The 15,895-nt window shown below is 37.6% G+C and overlaps 1 long non-coding RNA gene across 1 annotated transcript in view; it reads right to left on the bottom strand.

Moving 5' to 3' along the window:
* Positions 1–15,895, bottom strand: part of LOC103347954 (uncharacterized) — an 85,328-nt gene that overhangs the window by 43,874 nt on the left and 25,559 nt on the right. Inside the window, exon 2 of the long non-coding RNA XR_007918530.2 lies at positions 12,450–12,558. This is a non-coding gene — a long non-coding RNA (uncharacterized lncRNA). The remainder of the gene's footprint in view (positions 1–12,449; positions 12,559–15,895) is intronic.

Here is a 15,895-nt window from a genome sequence, read left to right as displayed (position 1 = left end):
GTACCAGGAAAAAAAAAAAAAAAAAGACATGGACTTTTTATTATAATTAAAGACCAAAAATTCAACAGGAAAAAGAAACATAGTCGAAACTGGCTTTTTTTTCCCCCCTTAACATAATTACAGATCTTCCTGGACCAAAAAGGAGACAATCTTTCAGAACAAAAGGGCACAACTATTTCAAGCTATTTTCCATAGAGAACATTGCAGAACCACTAGGGAGTTCAGAAAAGTTTTCCCTAAAAATATAACTCATTAGAATCTGGACACTTTACTTAAGGGCACATTGGAACTTCCCTTTTCTGGCATCTTTTTAAAAAGTGAAGGGTCAGGCAGAGGAAGAGTGATTTCTTTTCCTACAAGGAGAATCTCTGCACAACAGAGTCTCTGACATCAGTGGGTCGAGAATGTCACATTGGAGAGTCAGCTGTGTGGGAAGAGAAAAGGAAGCTCAGTCAACAGCCAAATCAAGGAAATATGATTCAGCTACCTTGGAAGGTTATTAACTTATGCTTTGTGGAACATGCTGCATTATTCAATAAATGTACTTCGAGTATTTATTATGTGGCTACTACTTTGTTAAGCATCTTAAGTTTATAAAAAATGGTCTGTACTCAATCATTTAAAATTTAAGAGTACTTACCTGTGAAAGTGGAATTATGCTGATTTTTATTTTCTATTTTGGATTATGCTAAGGTACTCCAAAAAGCTCATGGAGACTAGAATTAAAAGATGTTTATTTTGATTAAAAAATTGAAATCCATGCATACAACGGGTCTTCAAAAATACACGGTACAAAAAAATTAGGCATGCTCTCCAAAATTTTTTACATCAAGATAAACTTATCTTTTACTCCTTTCTGCCAAAGACATTTTGAAGTACCTTTTTATTCTCCAACTATGTCAACACAGGCAAATTAATCTCTATAAGCCTCCGTTTCCTCATTTATAAGTGAGAAATAATAAAATCTGTCTCATAGAGTTAATAGATGAAATAATGATACACAGTAAATGTTTTCAATAAATATTAGCTATTATTTTACTTTTATAGTTATTTTAAGTGCTATTTCCATTGGAACTTCACAATTTAATTGTGGACTGAGGAACAATACAATACTTATCCAATATTAAATACCTCTTATCTAGCTAATTTATCGCTACTACAAAGCAATATGTAATTAAGCGCCAAATGAATGTCAAATGGGATCATTAATGCAAGGGAGAAATCACTTTGGCTTACACTGGTCAGATACAGCATGAAATAGTTTAATGTTTCCTTGAATGCAGAGGAAGCAGGAGAGCAAAAGAAGCCAATGTCAGAAGCCAGGAAAAATATGTTCAAATCATGAAGTTGTAATAGAGCAACCAAAGAGTATGTGAAAAGAGACAAGAGCTTAGAGAATATTCCTCATCCCAAATCCAAGACCATGAAAACCTTTTCCGTTTAAGTTTTCTCATCCTGATGTCCAAAAACCCACTTCTTAGATGAAGAGAAAAGCCATCCTCCCTTCTCCTATGGCTCAGGCTCTGCTATTCTCTCTTCATTCCTTTTCTACCTTAAGCTCACCTATCTTTGCTAGGTACAGGAGTACTAAGCAACACATCTAATCCAAGCAATGTGAAGATATTTCCTGGTACCGGGTGCTATTGTGGTAAGAACATGGGCTGAGAAATCAATCCCAGCTAGTTTATATCATGTATATTTCAGAGCCTCCTCTTCTCATTTATAAAATGGGGGTGGTAACAGCACTGTTAAAGGTACTAACTGAGGGGTGGGAGTTGTGGCGCAGCAGGTTAACCCAAAGTTGGAACATCTAAAACCCTCGCTAGCATGCCAGTGCTTGCTGGCACCCATGCTGGCGTGTTAGTTACTCAGCTTCAGATGCAGATCCCTGCTAATGTGCATGAGAAGCAGGAGCTGATAGTTCCCGTACTTGATTTCTGGGAAACCCCAATGTCCCTGGCTGTTATAGGTATGTGTGTAGTGAGCAAGAAGATAGATGATAACTGTGTGTTGGTGGGGAGAGGGGGGTGGTATCTTCTCTCTCTTTCACTCTTTCACTCAAGTAAATAATCTTTTTATACAAAGAATATTAATTGATAAATATAGCTTATTATAGTTGGTATATAGTTGGAATTCAAAAGAGATGTGACAGTTGAGAACATGAAGATTAAGAAGAAAAGGAGAAAAGTGAATGAGAGTAAGACAGAACTTGATTTCTATGCTTTTTAGTTTGTAACCCTTAATTGAAGGTCAAAAACAAATGAATTAGAAGAAAATCAAAGTAGAAAAAAATGTGTTCTCAAAGTTGTATGTATCCTGTGTTGTTCTCAGTCTAAATATTTTCAGTGACAGATCTCTATATTCTGTTTTATAACTTGGAATTTTAAAAAACCACTGAATCAAATATACAGAATCTGTAACTTTCAGAAAAATTTAATAACCATTAAATCTTAGTGAAATAATCCAATTTTCCTTATACTTAATGATATGAAAAATTCTTGAACTCCTGTTAGCACCACGTTCTAACTAACTGAGCTAACTGGCCAGACAATCTTGAATGACTCTTAAATGATTAATTATAGGTCCAGATTTTTCCTCAAAAAGTAAATTTTATCTTATTTATAATATATGTTTCAACAGATCCAAAACAAAACCAACTTCATTCATTCGTTTATTTTTTGTATTCATTCAATTACTTGTTCATATAATAATTATTCAGCAACTTCTGCATCAGAACGATTTTAGTTCCCAAGCTAAAACAATCGGCCCATCTTTAGAGATCTGAGTCTTGCCTCTTCGTGGCATTATGATCTAGTGAAAGCATACATCAACCAGTGAGAGTTTCAAAAGGATCATTCACTGGGCACCTTGGGGCACACCAGACTACCTGAGGCACTTTTCCTGCATCCTCATTTAACCTCACAATAGCCAAATGAAGTTAAGACTCTTACTAGTCTCTCACTCTTACAAGTGAGGATCATAAAGCCCAAAGGTTAAATAACTTTTCTAATACACTTGTAAGGTCAACCCCGGGCAAATAAAAATAAAATGACTTTCATGTGGCTGATCCATTATACTCTGTCTTGCCCTTGTCTTGATACAAGTCTCCAGTTGAGCTTTATCTCTTCTCTGTAAATTCTATCACGTAAAGTACCATCCACACAGTCAAACTAATGTTCATCAAAATTTTACTGCAGGGAGCACTTTCCCATAAAGTTCAGTGGTTATCACAGCATATATGGGCATTAGAATGACCTAGATGGCTTAGTAAAACACAGCTTGCTGAAGGCCACCCCAACATTTGATTCAGTAGGTCTGGGGTAGGTTCAGGAATTGACATTCCTAGTAAGCTCGCCAGGGCTGCTAGGATATCACCAGCTCACGGATCACATTTGGAGAACCACAGCTCTGAATTAAAAGAACAAGCAGGCTTCTAACCTATGTAACATTCAGAGCTCAAAGTTAATAACAAGAAAAATCTACAAGACTCTCCTTGTTACTTCTAACAAGGTAACAAAGGCAACCAGAGGATAGGAGAGATGTTTGCTTGCTTCAACCATGTTGCAAGTGAAGCAAATGAGCTTTAACAATGTTATGAGGTCTTTGGTTATGACAAGACCAAGGCCTGGAGTCGAAGACTGTGTGAAGTACAGACCACAGAGTAGATCTTCCTCCTGTGCCAGAGCTTCCCAATTGGAGAACAGCCAATCAAATACACCTGCAAGATATTGCTTCCCGGGCTCAGCTTGTGGCAAAGCAGGGTAAGCCACTGCCTGCAGTGGTGGTGTATCGTGTGGGTGCCTGTTTGCTTCCTGGCTGCTCCCCTTGTACCCAGCTCCCCACTAATGTACTTGGGAAAGCAGTGAAGCATGGCCCAAGTGCTTGGGCCTCTGCACCCATGTGGGAGACCTGGAAGAAGCTCCTGGCCCCTGGCATCTGCCTGGCTCAGCTCTGGCTGTGGCAGCCTTTTGGGGAGTGAACCAGCAGATAGAAGATCTCTCTCTTTTTCTCTGTTTCTCCTTCTCTCTGTAACTCTGCCTTTAAAATACATAAATCTTTCTTTTAAAAATATATTGCTTACTTTAGAACCCAGGATGAGAGTTCGGAGATGGTGGACTTGGGATGGTCTGAACCCAATGGACAGCCTCTTCCAGACCAGATCCAGCTCTTGGGTTTCTGTTATGCCCTCCCTTCTCCTGTGGTTTGTAATATGTGAGACTGATCTGGTATGGAACTCCTTGAGCTCTGTATTTCTCCTATGTACACTGAATATTTAGAGGAACTAAAGGGTTGTTAACGTCTGGGAAAATATTAACCATATCTGAAACAGTACTCTCTGTTGTTATTCGTTAAAATGTTCTGACTAGGCAGGAAGTTCATGGGTCAACATCAAAGCCCAAAAGGGAGCAATTTGCCCTCCATCAGTCAATTTTCCAAACTGTCAATAAGCTTTGCTAATCAGACTGGTATTAGAATAATAAATCTTTTATCTCCTAGATGATGGTCCAGAAGCAAACCCATGTTGAATTAATTTCCCTTAAGATATGCATTTCACTTGTATGGTCATTCCTGATTTTCAATAAACGTAACCCACTTTCTCCAGAGTGTCAGCTCCTCAGAAATACCTCAGGAATCTGACCAAACCTTAAATACACACATGAATATGAACAGCAAGAGAGAAGAGGATATTAATCAGTATGTGTTGGAGGTTCAGAAACCATTTCCTCCCCAACTCATATGTTCATTCACCAATGCCTACCCTCTATACTGGTGCAGAACTAGATCCTGAAACTCCAGAGGAGCACAAAATCACGGCCACCATCCCTGTGGAGCTTACAATTCAGTATGCAAGAGTGTACTGATGGGCAATGCAGGGAGAAACAATTCCTGCCTTGTTTACAAATATATGGATACCCAAAACAAAAACAAGTCAGGACAAATGACAAATTAAAGCAGTGGAGTCCATATATGTAGGGTTCTCAATTTAGAAAGGAGGCACTGTGCACTTTGCCTCAGCAACATACAGAATCAAATGCTCAACATTTCCTTCCTATAGAAAATTCAGGACAACTCTGACCAAATCGTACCTTGTAATTGCCCCAAATCCTCTTCCTATAAATGCCTGTGTCTTTTCCGTACTCATCTCCTCCTTGTAGTTATATTATTTTCCCCAGTTCTTTTATAAAAACTAGCTACTCTTTGCAAGATCTATTCCTGAAAGAAGCTTTCAGGAAGGAGCACTGTGGCAAAGTAGGTTAAGCTGCAGCGTGGTATGCTTGCATCCCATATCCCGGCGCCAGTTCACTCCACGCTTCTGATCCAGCTTCTTGCTAATGAAGGCAGTGGATGATGGCCCAAGCACATGAGTTTGTGCCACCTGCATGGGAGATGGAGTTCCTGGCTCCTGGCTTTTGCCTGGCCCAGCCTAAGCTGTTGCTGGCATCTGGGGAGTGAAGCAGCAGATGAAAAAATCTCTCTCTTGACTTCTCTGTCACTCTACCATTCAAATATATACATAAATCTTTTTAAAAAGAATTTTTCAGATTTTGATGAGTGTAAGAATTTCCTGAGAATTTTTAAAGTTGCAAACACTTGGGACTTTCCCTTAAGATTCTGAAACTCTTATCTGGAAGAATATTTAGAAAACCTGTATTTACATATCAAAAGTCCTGTCATTGTTCATTAACCTGGTTGGTGGGTCCCAACACCTTCTTCTCAGGAGGTACTTTAGGGGAACTTCCCCACCCTAGACTAAGGGGTGGAGGTATATTAGGTCCATTATGAAGTTCTGGGAGGAATTTCAGGAGTTTCACACTCAAGAAGCCCTCCACTCAGCTATATTACGTAGAGGGAGGGAGCAGGAGAAAAGGAAGGCACATACTCAAATCCATAAAAACCCCGGTCTGGATGCAGGCTGCGCTCTCAACTCTTTCCTGAGATGCCTGTCTGGTCTGTTAGGTGAACTTTACTTCATTAAGCTTTGTTTCAGTATGCACATACACACCCACACACATACACACACAAAAGAAAGAAAACCTCATTTTTAGCAAGGAGTATAAGTACACCATTCTTTTGACGGCAGACGTTGCGTGCAATGTTTCATTTATTCCTGAAAATAGGCTATTTATAGACAAGGAAGAGCAAGAAAACTAAACAATTTACCTAATCTTACAAAACAAGAAAACGGCAGAATCAGGATCCTAACAGAGCTTCCCAACTTACCTAGAAAGGCAAGGACAACCCAAAGTTGGTAAGTAGTATGCGAAAGGCAATTAAAGTCCAAACTAGTAAAGTTGGAGGGGAGACAGATGGAAGCTTTAAGTTCAGAAAAGGGAGAGGTAAGCAACAAAATCCAAAGGGGCTCAGAAACAGATTTTGCCAGCATCTCAATTTTGCCTAGGGCCAGTTCCACTCATGCTAAGGCCAGCAAGGTAAAGCCCTTTCTATAAATGTGTCAGGGAAAAAAAAAAAAAAAACTTGAGGTTTTACATGCGATTAATTACAAAGACATTTCTTAATGGCAGCCTCCTCTTGCCTTTCCAAATTAATGAGTCAGAAAAGCACTGCTCTCAATAGCATCTTTAGAAGTGGGCAAGCCCCCTCCTGGGCTCCCATTAAAACAGAACACAAGGACCTTCAGCTAAATGCTGCAGTGTCCTCCATTTTAGAAAGTCAGCTGGAAGCTGTGAGAACTCAGGCACAGATTCCTTCCTCGAGTCTTTTTTGGTCCCAGAAGGAAAAGGGAGGTGGGGAAAAGGATGAACATGTTTCATTTGGGGTAGGGTTTTACAATGCTGGAGGTCATTAATTCACTTGAAAGATGATTTTTGTCTGTAAAGGAAAATGTCTGTTTTGTTTGAATAAAAAATTATGCAATAAGAGAGTAGAAGTGGAAATACACACACAAACCCTCTACTACTGCATGCAAGGATACATATCTAATAACAGCATTTTCAAGCTCTTATTGACTTTAGGGTGTGTGTGTGTGTGTGTGTATAACATGCATTGGAAAGGAATAATATTGAGCTAATTTTCTTTTTATACTGTTCAATCTATGAATAGACCAAGTCTGGTGGGCTGAAGCTGTCCCCAAATTAAACTCCAAATGAAAGGCCAGGGTGACCACTTGGAGGTTGGCATTCTATAGAGCCTTGCCTTTTAAATGAACCAACAAGGGCCCACCTGTGTTTGTTACATGTCCCTTGGATAATTAATGCAGGTAATAACACCTAACTGTTAGCACACAAAGCACCTGGAATGTAACTTGCTGAACACATTCTAATCACATCAGCTACCGAACTCTCCAAATGACCTTCTTCAAAACAATGACTGTCTTTGAAACCACAGAAGCCAACCTAGAAGGAAGCTGTTTCCTAGGATTTGGTTGTGGCTGAGCAGTTTATAAAGCTAGAGTGGCACCAAGTGGTCAGGAGTGGAATTAGGCTGTTCTATTCGATTCACACCCTCTTAGCCAAACTGTAGGCATCTCAACCAGACTGTGCTCCCAGGCGGTTAGAACAGGGGACCAACACTGGGGAGAAAAACATTGTCCATGACATCACTGATGCCTCACAGGCGATTCTGAAATTTACATAAATCCTAAGCTCTCCTGACTGTTAAGATGCCTATATTTTGATGAACACTAGAGGTGAGAGACCATAATGACCACCTATTCCACTCCATTGTTTATAGAATTTGTATAGCAGTTTCCATTGTTAAGAGTATGTCTGTGTCATTACGCCCCACAAAAGACAGTAAGAAACACTTCACACTGCAGATCAGAAAGCAGGGTAAAGCGACAAGAGTGATAGGCAGACTGCCAGAGAACCAGGTATGAATTTTATGGTCTCTTGCTTAACTGCTAAGCTGCTATGTCATGCTGTCTATTAGTTCAGCACGGCCCCAGCTGTTTTGTTTCTATCTCACGGACAGTCTCCCTCTAGATCAGTGTCACTACTACATACACTGATTTTTCACTTTTCACATTTTCCTTACTTCTTTTCTTCTTGCTTTTTTCCCTAATGGCTTAGATTCAAATATCTTGGGAGGCTTCAAAGACCAGTATCAGGAAGGGTTTCTCCCTCCTGTGGCTTCATATAATTATAGACCTAGCATTTCCCTACAATGCTGCAGCATCGTTAATCACTTCAAATACAGAGAAAGCCAGGCAAGCTTTTCTGTGAACAGAAAGCTCAGGGTCCCATTTCAATTTGTGATTATATTGATAATCTCAAAACTGTCTTAAGTGAACCAACCCATTATTTCTCAACAAACTCAAAGGAAGATGCTCCAATCATATAGGCATATGCTTACTGACACTGGGAATATGTTTGTAGGATAGAAAATTCCAAATGACATTTGTCAGCTGCTTTGTCCCACAATTCTAAGTGGCAAAAAAGCAATTTTGTTTTCGCTGGCAGGACATACATGGAGAGAACCATGAGAACCTCAATCATTAAAAACACAAATTATGTATGGATCTCTCATACACACGACAGAGGCCAGTATGAATTTAAACTGCTTATACATCAGAACAAAAACAATAACGAATTAATCCTGCTGTACTTTTCTAAAATGCAGCAGCTCCCATACCCTGAGACCAAAGGCAAATCTTATAGCAATTTCACAGATAATCGTATGGCAGATTGGAAAGATTAGAGGAAACAAAATTTCTAAAGAAATCATTTCATCGAAAAAAGGAGCTTAACATACATATTGTCATTTATATTGATTATCTCTCATGCATTCATCTTTAACCAAGTGATCTCCAAGCATAAAATAAACATGTCACAAAATCTCCAAACAGGAAAATATTTTTATTTTTCAACTGGGGATAATGAATAAAGAGTAAAAACAAACTGCTCTGATCAAACAGTAGAACTATGATATTGCAGGAAGAAATATTGAAATACAATTCTCCTTTAAAGAAATGTATTCACTTGTTTTAAAAACATGTTTATTGATCACCTGCTATGCACCAGATATAATTCTCAAGACATTTCTCTACTCTCAAGGAAGCTACATTCTAGCAGAATTATGAAAAATTTTACTGAGTGGAAAAATAAACAAATTAATGTTATGTCAAGTAAGGATAAATGCTACAAACCAAAATATACCAGTTAAGGAACCAAACTATAATGAAATGTACAGTTGTGAATGTGGTAGCTATGGAAGTTCTCTCTGAATAGCTCTTGGATAAGTAGAAATCTGAAGGAAATCAAGGAGGGAGTCCATGAAAATATCCATAGCAATTGCAGTAGGGGCAAATGGGGCTGTGAGCTCTGAGGTCCCGAAAGGAAGTAAATGTAGTCTGTTCAACAAACAAGGTCCGAACAGCTGCAGGCTTCAGCAAGAGGAGAGTGGTAACAAGCTAGGACAGCAAATGATGGGGGAATTTATTGGCTGTGGCAAAAACAGTGGGGTCTTTGCTAAATGTTATGGGAAAGCATTAAAGGATCAATAAGAAAAAAGTAAAATGATTGTATTTATGATTTTGAAGGGTTACTATGGTTTCTACAGTACTCACTGTAGGAGAGCGGGAATACAACCAGTTAAGAGATTATTATGCTGTTCCAAGAGAGAAAAAAGTGAATTTTATAGGATAATATTAGTGGAAGGGGAAAGAAGGAATCAATTTTCTTTAGCACTGGTTTTTGTATTCCAAACTCCCTCTGTAGAACTTAGCTCTTCTTTATAAAAAGAGAAAAAGTCAAGAAGTAAACTCAAAATAAGTTCCCTGAGGCTTACAGAAGCTACTCCAGTAACCAGGTCATTGCACAATCACTTGTATTCCTACCACATCACTCCAATATGGTGCCAGGACACCACATGATTTTCATCACTTACTAACCAAATTGCAATAATAAAAACAAAGGTAAGGTAAAAAGGAAAAGGAAAAAACTACCCCTTTAGTTAAGGAAGAAATTGAGTCATTCTTCACTGATATGATGGATTAGTCATACTGAGGCAAAATTCAGATCATTGCTGATTTTTATTTAATTATACCTGTAGCTGCCAAACTCAGTTATGTTGAATCATAATGTTTTTCCTGCAAAGACAGTTGTTATCCAACTGATCTACCATATTTTAACATCTTGCACTTCAATTTTCCTCTTACTAACATCACTAGGGTTGTGCTGCTTTTCCAAGGGATCCCAGCTGGCCGTATCTGTAGTCATGACCCAAATGAGAAGTCCACTTACCAAAGGTGCCCATTTATCTATTAAACCACAGCATGCAACATGTCACAAACAGTGGAATAAAAACTAAAAACCTAAGTCCTCAGGTATCTAATGCATCATCATCCAACTCTTTAAGTTATGGAGCATTTTGTCCTGTTTTGTTTTCATACTTTTTTTTTACTGTGGATACTTCAATTACTCAATTTATGAAAAAATATCTTAATGTATTCAGCAAAGGTCAATTTCCTTTCAGGAGTATTTTGGGCTTTGGAGAAAACAAAGCTCTATTTATTCATTCTGCCAAACATCCATTTGTTGAACAAATAGTTACTAAGTCTCTTATTTCCATAAGATCCTGTGCACAAGATACTAGAATATTGTGGTAATTGAGGCAAAAATATTACCCAGAGCTTAGCACAATAACAAAATTTTTGAATATTTATAGATTAAGTTAATCATTCCACAAATACACAATAAGTACCCTTTATGTACAAAATACGTAATGCTAGATTCTAGGGAAATAATAATGTGCAAATCAGACAATGTCCTTTACACCCCATTAAGTGGGTCCCAAATGAACACCTATTCAAAACAGCAACATATAATTAACACAAATATGAGGCATCCTCATGACATCGAAGATATTTCAATGATTTTGTAGAAAAAGAAATGAAAAGATAAGCTCATTTCAGTGCAAAAAATAATTTGAAATCCATAGCATAGATTTTTATAACCCACACTTTGATGAACCTCATGAAGACCCCTCAAATATATGGAAAAATCAAGTGTTATGAAAACATGAGCGGAAGAATAATGAATTTCAATTTGAATAGTGAGATTTAAGGTAGACATTAAAGGACAGGTAGGATTTCAAAGGAAAATCTAGAGAAGAGGGCATTGAGGGCAATGGAAGTCCATAATCAGATCTTCAGTTTAGGCGCTAACTCTAACAGGAACAGGCAATAGGAAGTATCAAAGAGAAAAGAGGGGAGTCACCCAAAATCTAAGCATTCTTTTGATTCCATTTGGGAGACAGGGGGATTAACTAATCACCAGGAATATCGAGTGTCTGTTTCTTAGCTTCCTGGAATCTGCTGTTACTCTCCTGCCTTCTACTTGGGAAAAGAAAAGAACAAGGATCACTATAAACAGATCACCCTTGACATTTCACATTGGTTGGAATTAACTGCCATGGGATAATAGCATCAAGACTTACACTTATAAAATATGTTACTTTCAAATCAGTTATGCAAATACTGATTTAAGGCGCTTAACATATGTAGATTTATGACTAGATCCTTAATGGCAGTAATTTTTTAAAAAGAAAAAACTCCATTAAATTCTAAGAGGAATTTATGCTATAAAATAAAAATAAGAGAAAAGCAAACAATGGACCTCTAAAGATTTTCATAAACAAAATAATGTAGCTTTTTCTGCTAGAAATAATAATATGAACCCACTGATTTCTTTTCTCACATAGCACATCTTACTGAGATTTCGCATATATCAGAAGGCAAAGGCAGGCAGCAATCTGGAGCACTGGCACATAGTAGATTTCATCTCATTTTGCATATATAGGGCCTCATGCTGTGGAATTAACAACTTTTAGATTGTTCCAGTGCAACCATTGAGCTGTTGCATTTGGATATGATGTATATTTTTTAATTTAAATAAAATGCATTTAATATTGATTTTTTTCCATCCATATTCAGTATGCCATCCAAACTATAAAATACACTGATGATAATAAAAAAGCCTTCCCAGAGCTTAAAAAACCTTCTATGATTCTATGTGATGTTTCATTTATACTTGATAAAATTTGCTACTCCAGAATTCTACAGCCCTCTCCAGTCTAATCAATAAGTATTGATAATTTATAATATAAAATGTTATTCTCCAGGTACTAACCAAGCATATTATATAATATGCTTTTTGAAATTCAATAAAGATGCAGAATTAATTTATTAGATGCAGGATTATTAAATTAGCAAAGTATTGATGTACAAACCAAAATAACAAATTCTATAAGGGGACTTAATGTACTTCATGTTAATCAACACATGAGTACAATCCAAGGTGACTATGTTTGACAGATTTTTTTTCTTGGTAATAAAACCATGGGTGGCAACTTCCTGGCAATGCATTCAAAACCCATGGCAATGGAAAGACATTTTCAAATCAATTTATGGGAGAAACATTTTAAGAACTTAGTAGCAATTGACAAAATATGAATTCTTTCTTAATTGCTATTTACAGACTTTTACGTACTCTTATCCAGATTTTGGGTGGGAAAACTAGCAGATATATGATCCACAGCAGTGTAGTCTGGAGGTCACTGGTGAGTCTTGGTTATTTATGGTGGCATTCTATGGAAGGTCTAAGAGAAGAAAAATAAACAACAATATAGTTGAGACCATCTTTATTTATGTACCAGAGACTAAAATATTTTTCAGGCCTCCAAGTCCAGGCAATAATGCACAAACTCTTATTTGAAACAATGGCTTCTTTCTGAGTTTTATGCAACCCTAAGTGAAAACTTTTATTAAAACACAGAAAAGACACATCATATAGTACAGAGAAGCAAAACCCACTTATTTTAAAATGAATCCAACAAAAAATTTATAATTTCCTGATAGATCTTCTCATGTCATCTTCAAAGACTGTCAGTGAAAGTTTTATTTTCATCATTTTTAAGCAGAAAATCCTTAATCATTATCAAAAGAATTTAAATTTGAGGTACCCATCTGTTGCATTTTTTAGAGGCTCCAAACTCCCCTCGTAGAAAGAAACCTTGGTTTTGAACTTCAGTGATTAAACAGTAGTCTCCTTTGTACAATCTGCTTATACTGCTGTTAGATAGCAAGTATTTAAATGCCAACCTTCAGTCAAGAGCCTCTTGTCCTACAAGACACTCATTATTCAAGAAAAAATATCATCTACATTTTTAAAATGAAAGGAGGGAATCTGTGCTCATGCAAGTGTTTTATGTTGTGTGTTTTTTTATCTCCAATTCAGAGACTTTGCAATCACCAGAATTGTGAATTTTTTCTCTGAAATAATAAAAAGAGACCACTTAATTATCATCTCATGGTCATTTTACTTGCTGCATGTAGACTGCAAAATCCAGTAACAACTCTAATGAAAAGCATTTCTTCATGGCCACAACCCCTTCACACCTGGACTATAGCTTACAAAAGATGATTATATGGTTGCTAAAAGAAGGTCACTGTACAAGGCCAAAGTCACAGTTCAGATGTCTGAATTCCTCCGAAGCACTTTACTAACATGATACAGAATGAATGGTTCCAAAGGATGGAGTGCCTTATAAAAGAATCCATTTTTAAATATCCATTAATGCTTTGAAAAGTAAATTTTAAATAAATGTAATAGTCCATGGAGGTTAAGGTAATGGACTAACTTTATAAAATGATAAACAACTTGTATTTTTAATTAGGAATAACGGTAAAAACAGATGAAACTAATACTTTATAGTAATTTTCACCAAAGTAAATGAAATAATGCCTACATAGGAGAACTTAGGGGGAATGTAGAATTCTATCCATCAATTTGCTATAACCGACAGCATATGTTGTGTTTTGTTTTGAATTCTCTGATAAATGAATGTTTATCCTGGGATCAATGGCTCTGGGTGAATGGCAGATTGTAGCAGCAATTGCTTTCTTACCCAGAGAATTATCTTAAATCAGATCTCCTTTGTTTGATGAAACCTAAATTGCAGGGGGAATATTTAAACATCTAAGGAGAAAATCCATAGATAAGCTAACACATGGCTTCAAGATGCATTTAGCAGAACTAATTGTCTCTATTATTCCTTTATTCCAGAAGCTACAGATAGAATATGTAAGTCAAATAACAAAATTCTCTATTACACATTCTCTGATAAAGAACAGTGCACCACCAAAATAGCATGTTTACCTCAAATAATAAAGCAGAGCTGGGGCAAAGGAGACCATTTTGTCTACGGTAAATTCAAGTAAATAACAGCATTAATGATAAAAACTTCTTCCTTGTGCTATTTTCTATTTTTGTGACACTAAGCAAATCATGGAAGCCATCTCCTGTATAGCATCTGTGGTCATAAATCTATCCAGCACATCCTAGGACCTCGAAGAATGTCTACTCTTTAAGTGTTCACATACTCATGGCCCTTATATAGGTAGTGGAAAAATTTATCGCAGTTAAGAGTCCAGCCCATCAGAGCAGACACTCCTGTGTTTGAATTCTTCATCAAGCACTCCCCCTAGATGTATATTACCAGGAAAAGAACTAAACCCCTCTAAAGTTCCTTTTCCTAATTATGGTTAGCAGAAGAGTGATTAAAAATATGCAAAGTATCACAAAGCTATCTCTGAGAAACTTCTCAGCCCTTTCTAAGATAGCTTGTTGTTGAGCTCCCCTTAATCTGAACAGTCCAGAGGCTGTCTTTACAGCCCCCATTGTTCTAACAGGATACCTTATTAGCATCCAACACCATTGGCCATCCTTTCTTCTTTTAACTTTATATTATTTGAAAAGCAGAGACAGGCAAGCAGAGATCTCCCATCCACTGATTCACTCCCCAATTGTCCACAATGGCAGCAACAGCCAGAAGTCAGAAACTCAATCTGAGTCTCCCACATTGGTGCCAGAGACCCAAGTACTTGAGCCTGCAGGAGTGAGCATTAGCTGGAAGCTGGAATCAGAAACAGAGATGGGACTAGAATCCAAGAACTCCAATACGGGGTATCAGTATTTTAACCACTGTGGCAAATGCCTGTCTCCATTCTTCCCTTCTTGAAACACCTCCTTCCCTCTAAAGAGAAAAAAGACATACATATATACAGAAGAAAAGCGACTGCTGTCCAACACACAATAGCTACCTGAGTTTCTTTCAGCACCTGGTCAGCTCTTGGAACCTGGTCCGGTGCCTTTCTGACTTTGGTTTCCCTGAAACTATCTTGAATCTCTACTGAGGATTTTCTATTTTTAAAGCACCTTATAAAATTAAAGAAACGATGCAAATGAAAGGCAGGACTACCATAAAATACATTTTAAAATTTTCTCTTAAATATTAAGCACTGTGTACCACTCCACAACCACCACCATACACCTTGATTTCTTAAATTATAACAACAAATATGCTACACATCCAATTATCAGGTACTGAGGAGCAGAAAAAAGAAACATGAAAGTACATGGCTCACTATGATCCATATGTCCCTTCACCAATTAAGTGTTGTCCCTGAGGGTTCTTCCAGGTCAGGTGTTGAAAAGGTTTCTTCGAATTTAGAGGCAGCTAACTTAGGACAGCCCCCGGCCACAGATATTTCTTTACCCCTTAAGAGACTTATTCAAAATAAATAGCCCAGGCTTTGTCTCTTGCCATAGCCTTCCCATTATGAACTGAGGTCGGGACAAATAGCTTGCATCCCTGACACACAGCTAAGGATGAAATGGCTCCTTCAAGGAATCACTAAATCACACAAACCTCTTGGCAAAGGACAAATCGAGTTTGCTACTTGCCCCTGGCTCAGACAGGTATCAACAGGACTTGGAATCAAGCCTCTTATGTTTCTGCCTTCCTGGAGGCCCTTCTAACTGCCCCTTGAAGAGATCACTCCATCTTTCTGCATTCTGGCAGCACCTAGGTGGAGAGATCAGTGTTATATTACTGCACATGCTCCATGGCTGTCAGTGCCACGTTGGAGAAGACA

This window comes from Oryctolagus cuniculus, chromosome 6, assembly GCF_964237555.1.
Source record: "Oryctolagus cuniculus chromosome 6, mOryCun1.1, whole genome shotgun sequence".
Lineage (NCBI taxonomy): Eukaryota > Metazoa > Chordata > Mammalia > Lagomorpha > Leporidae > Oryctolagus > Oryctolagus cuniculus.
This window is presented reverse-complemented; position numbering and strand designations above follow the sequence as displayed.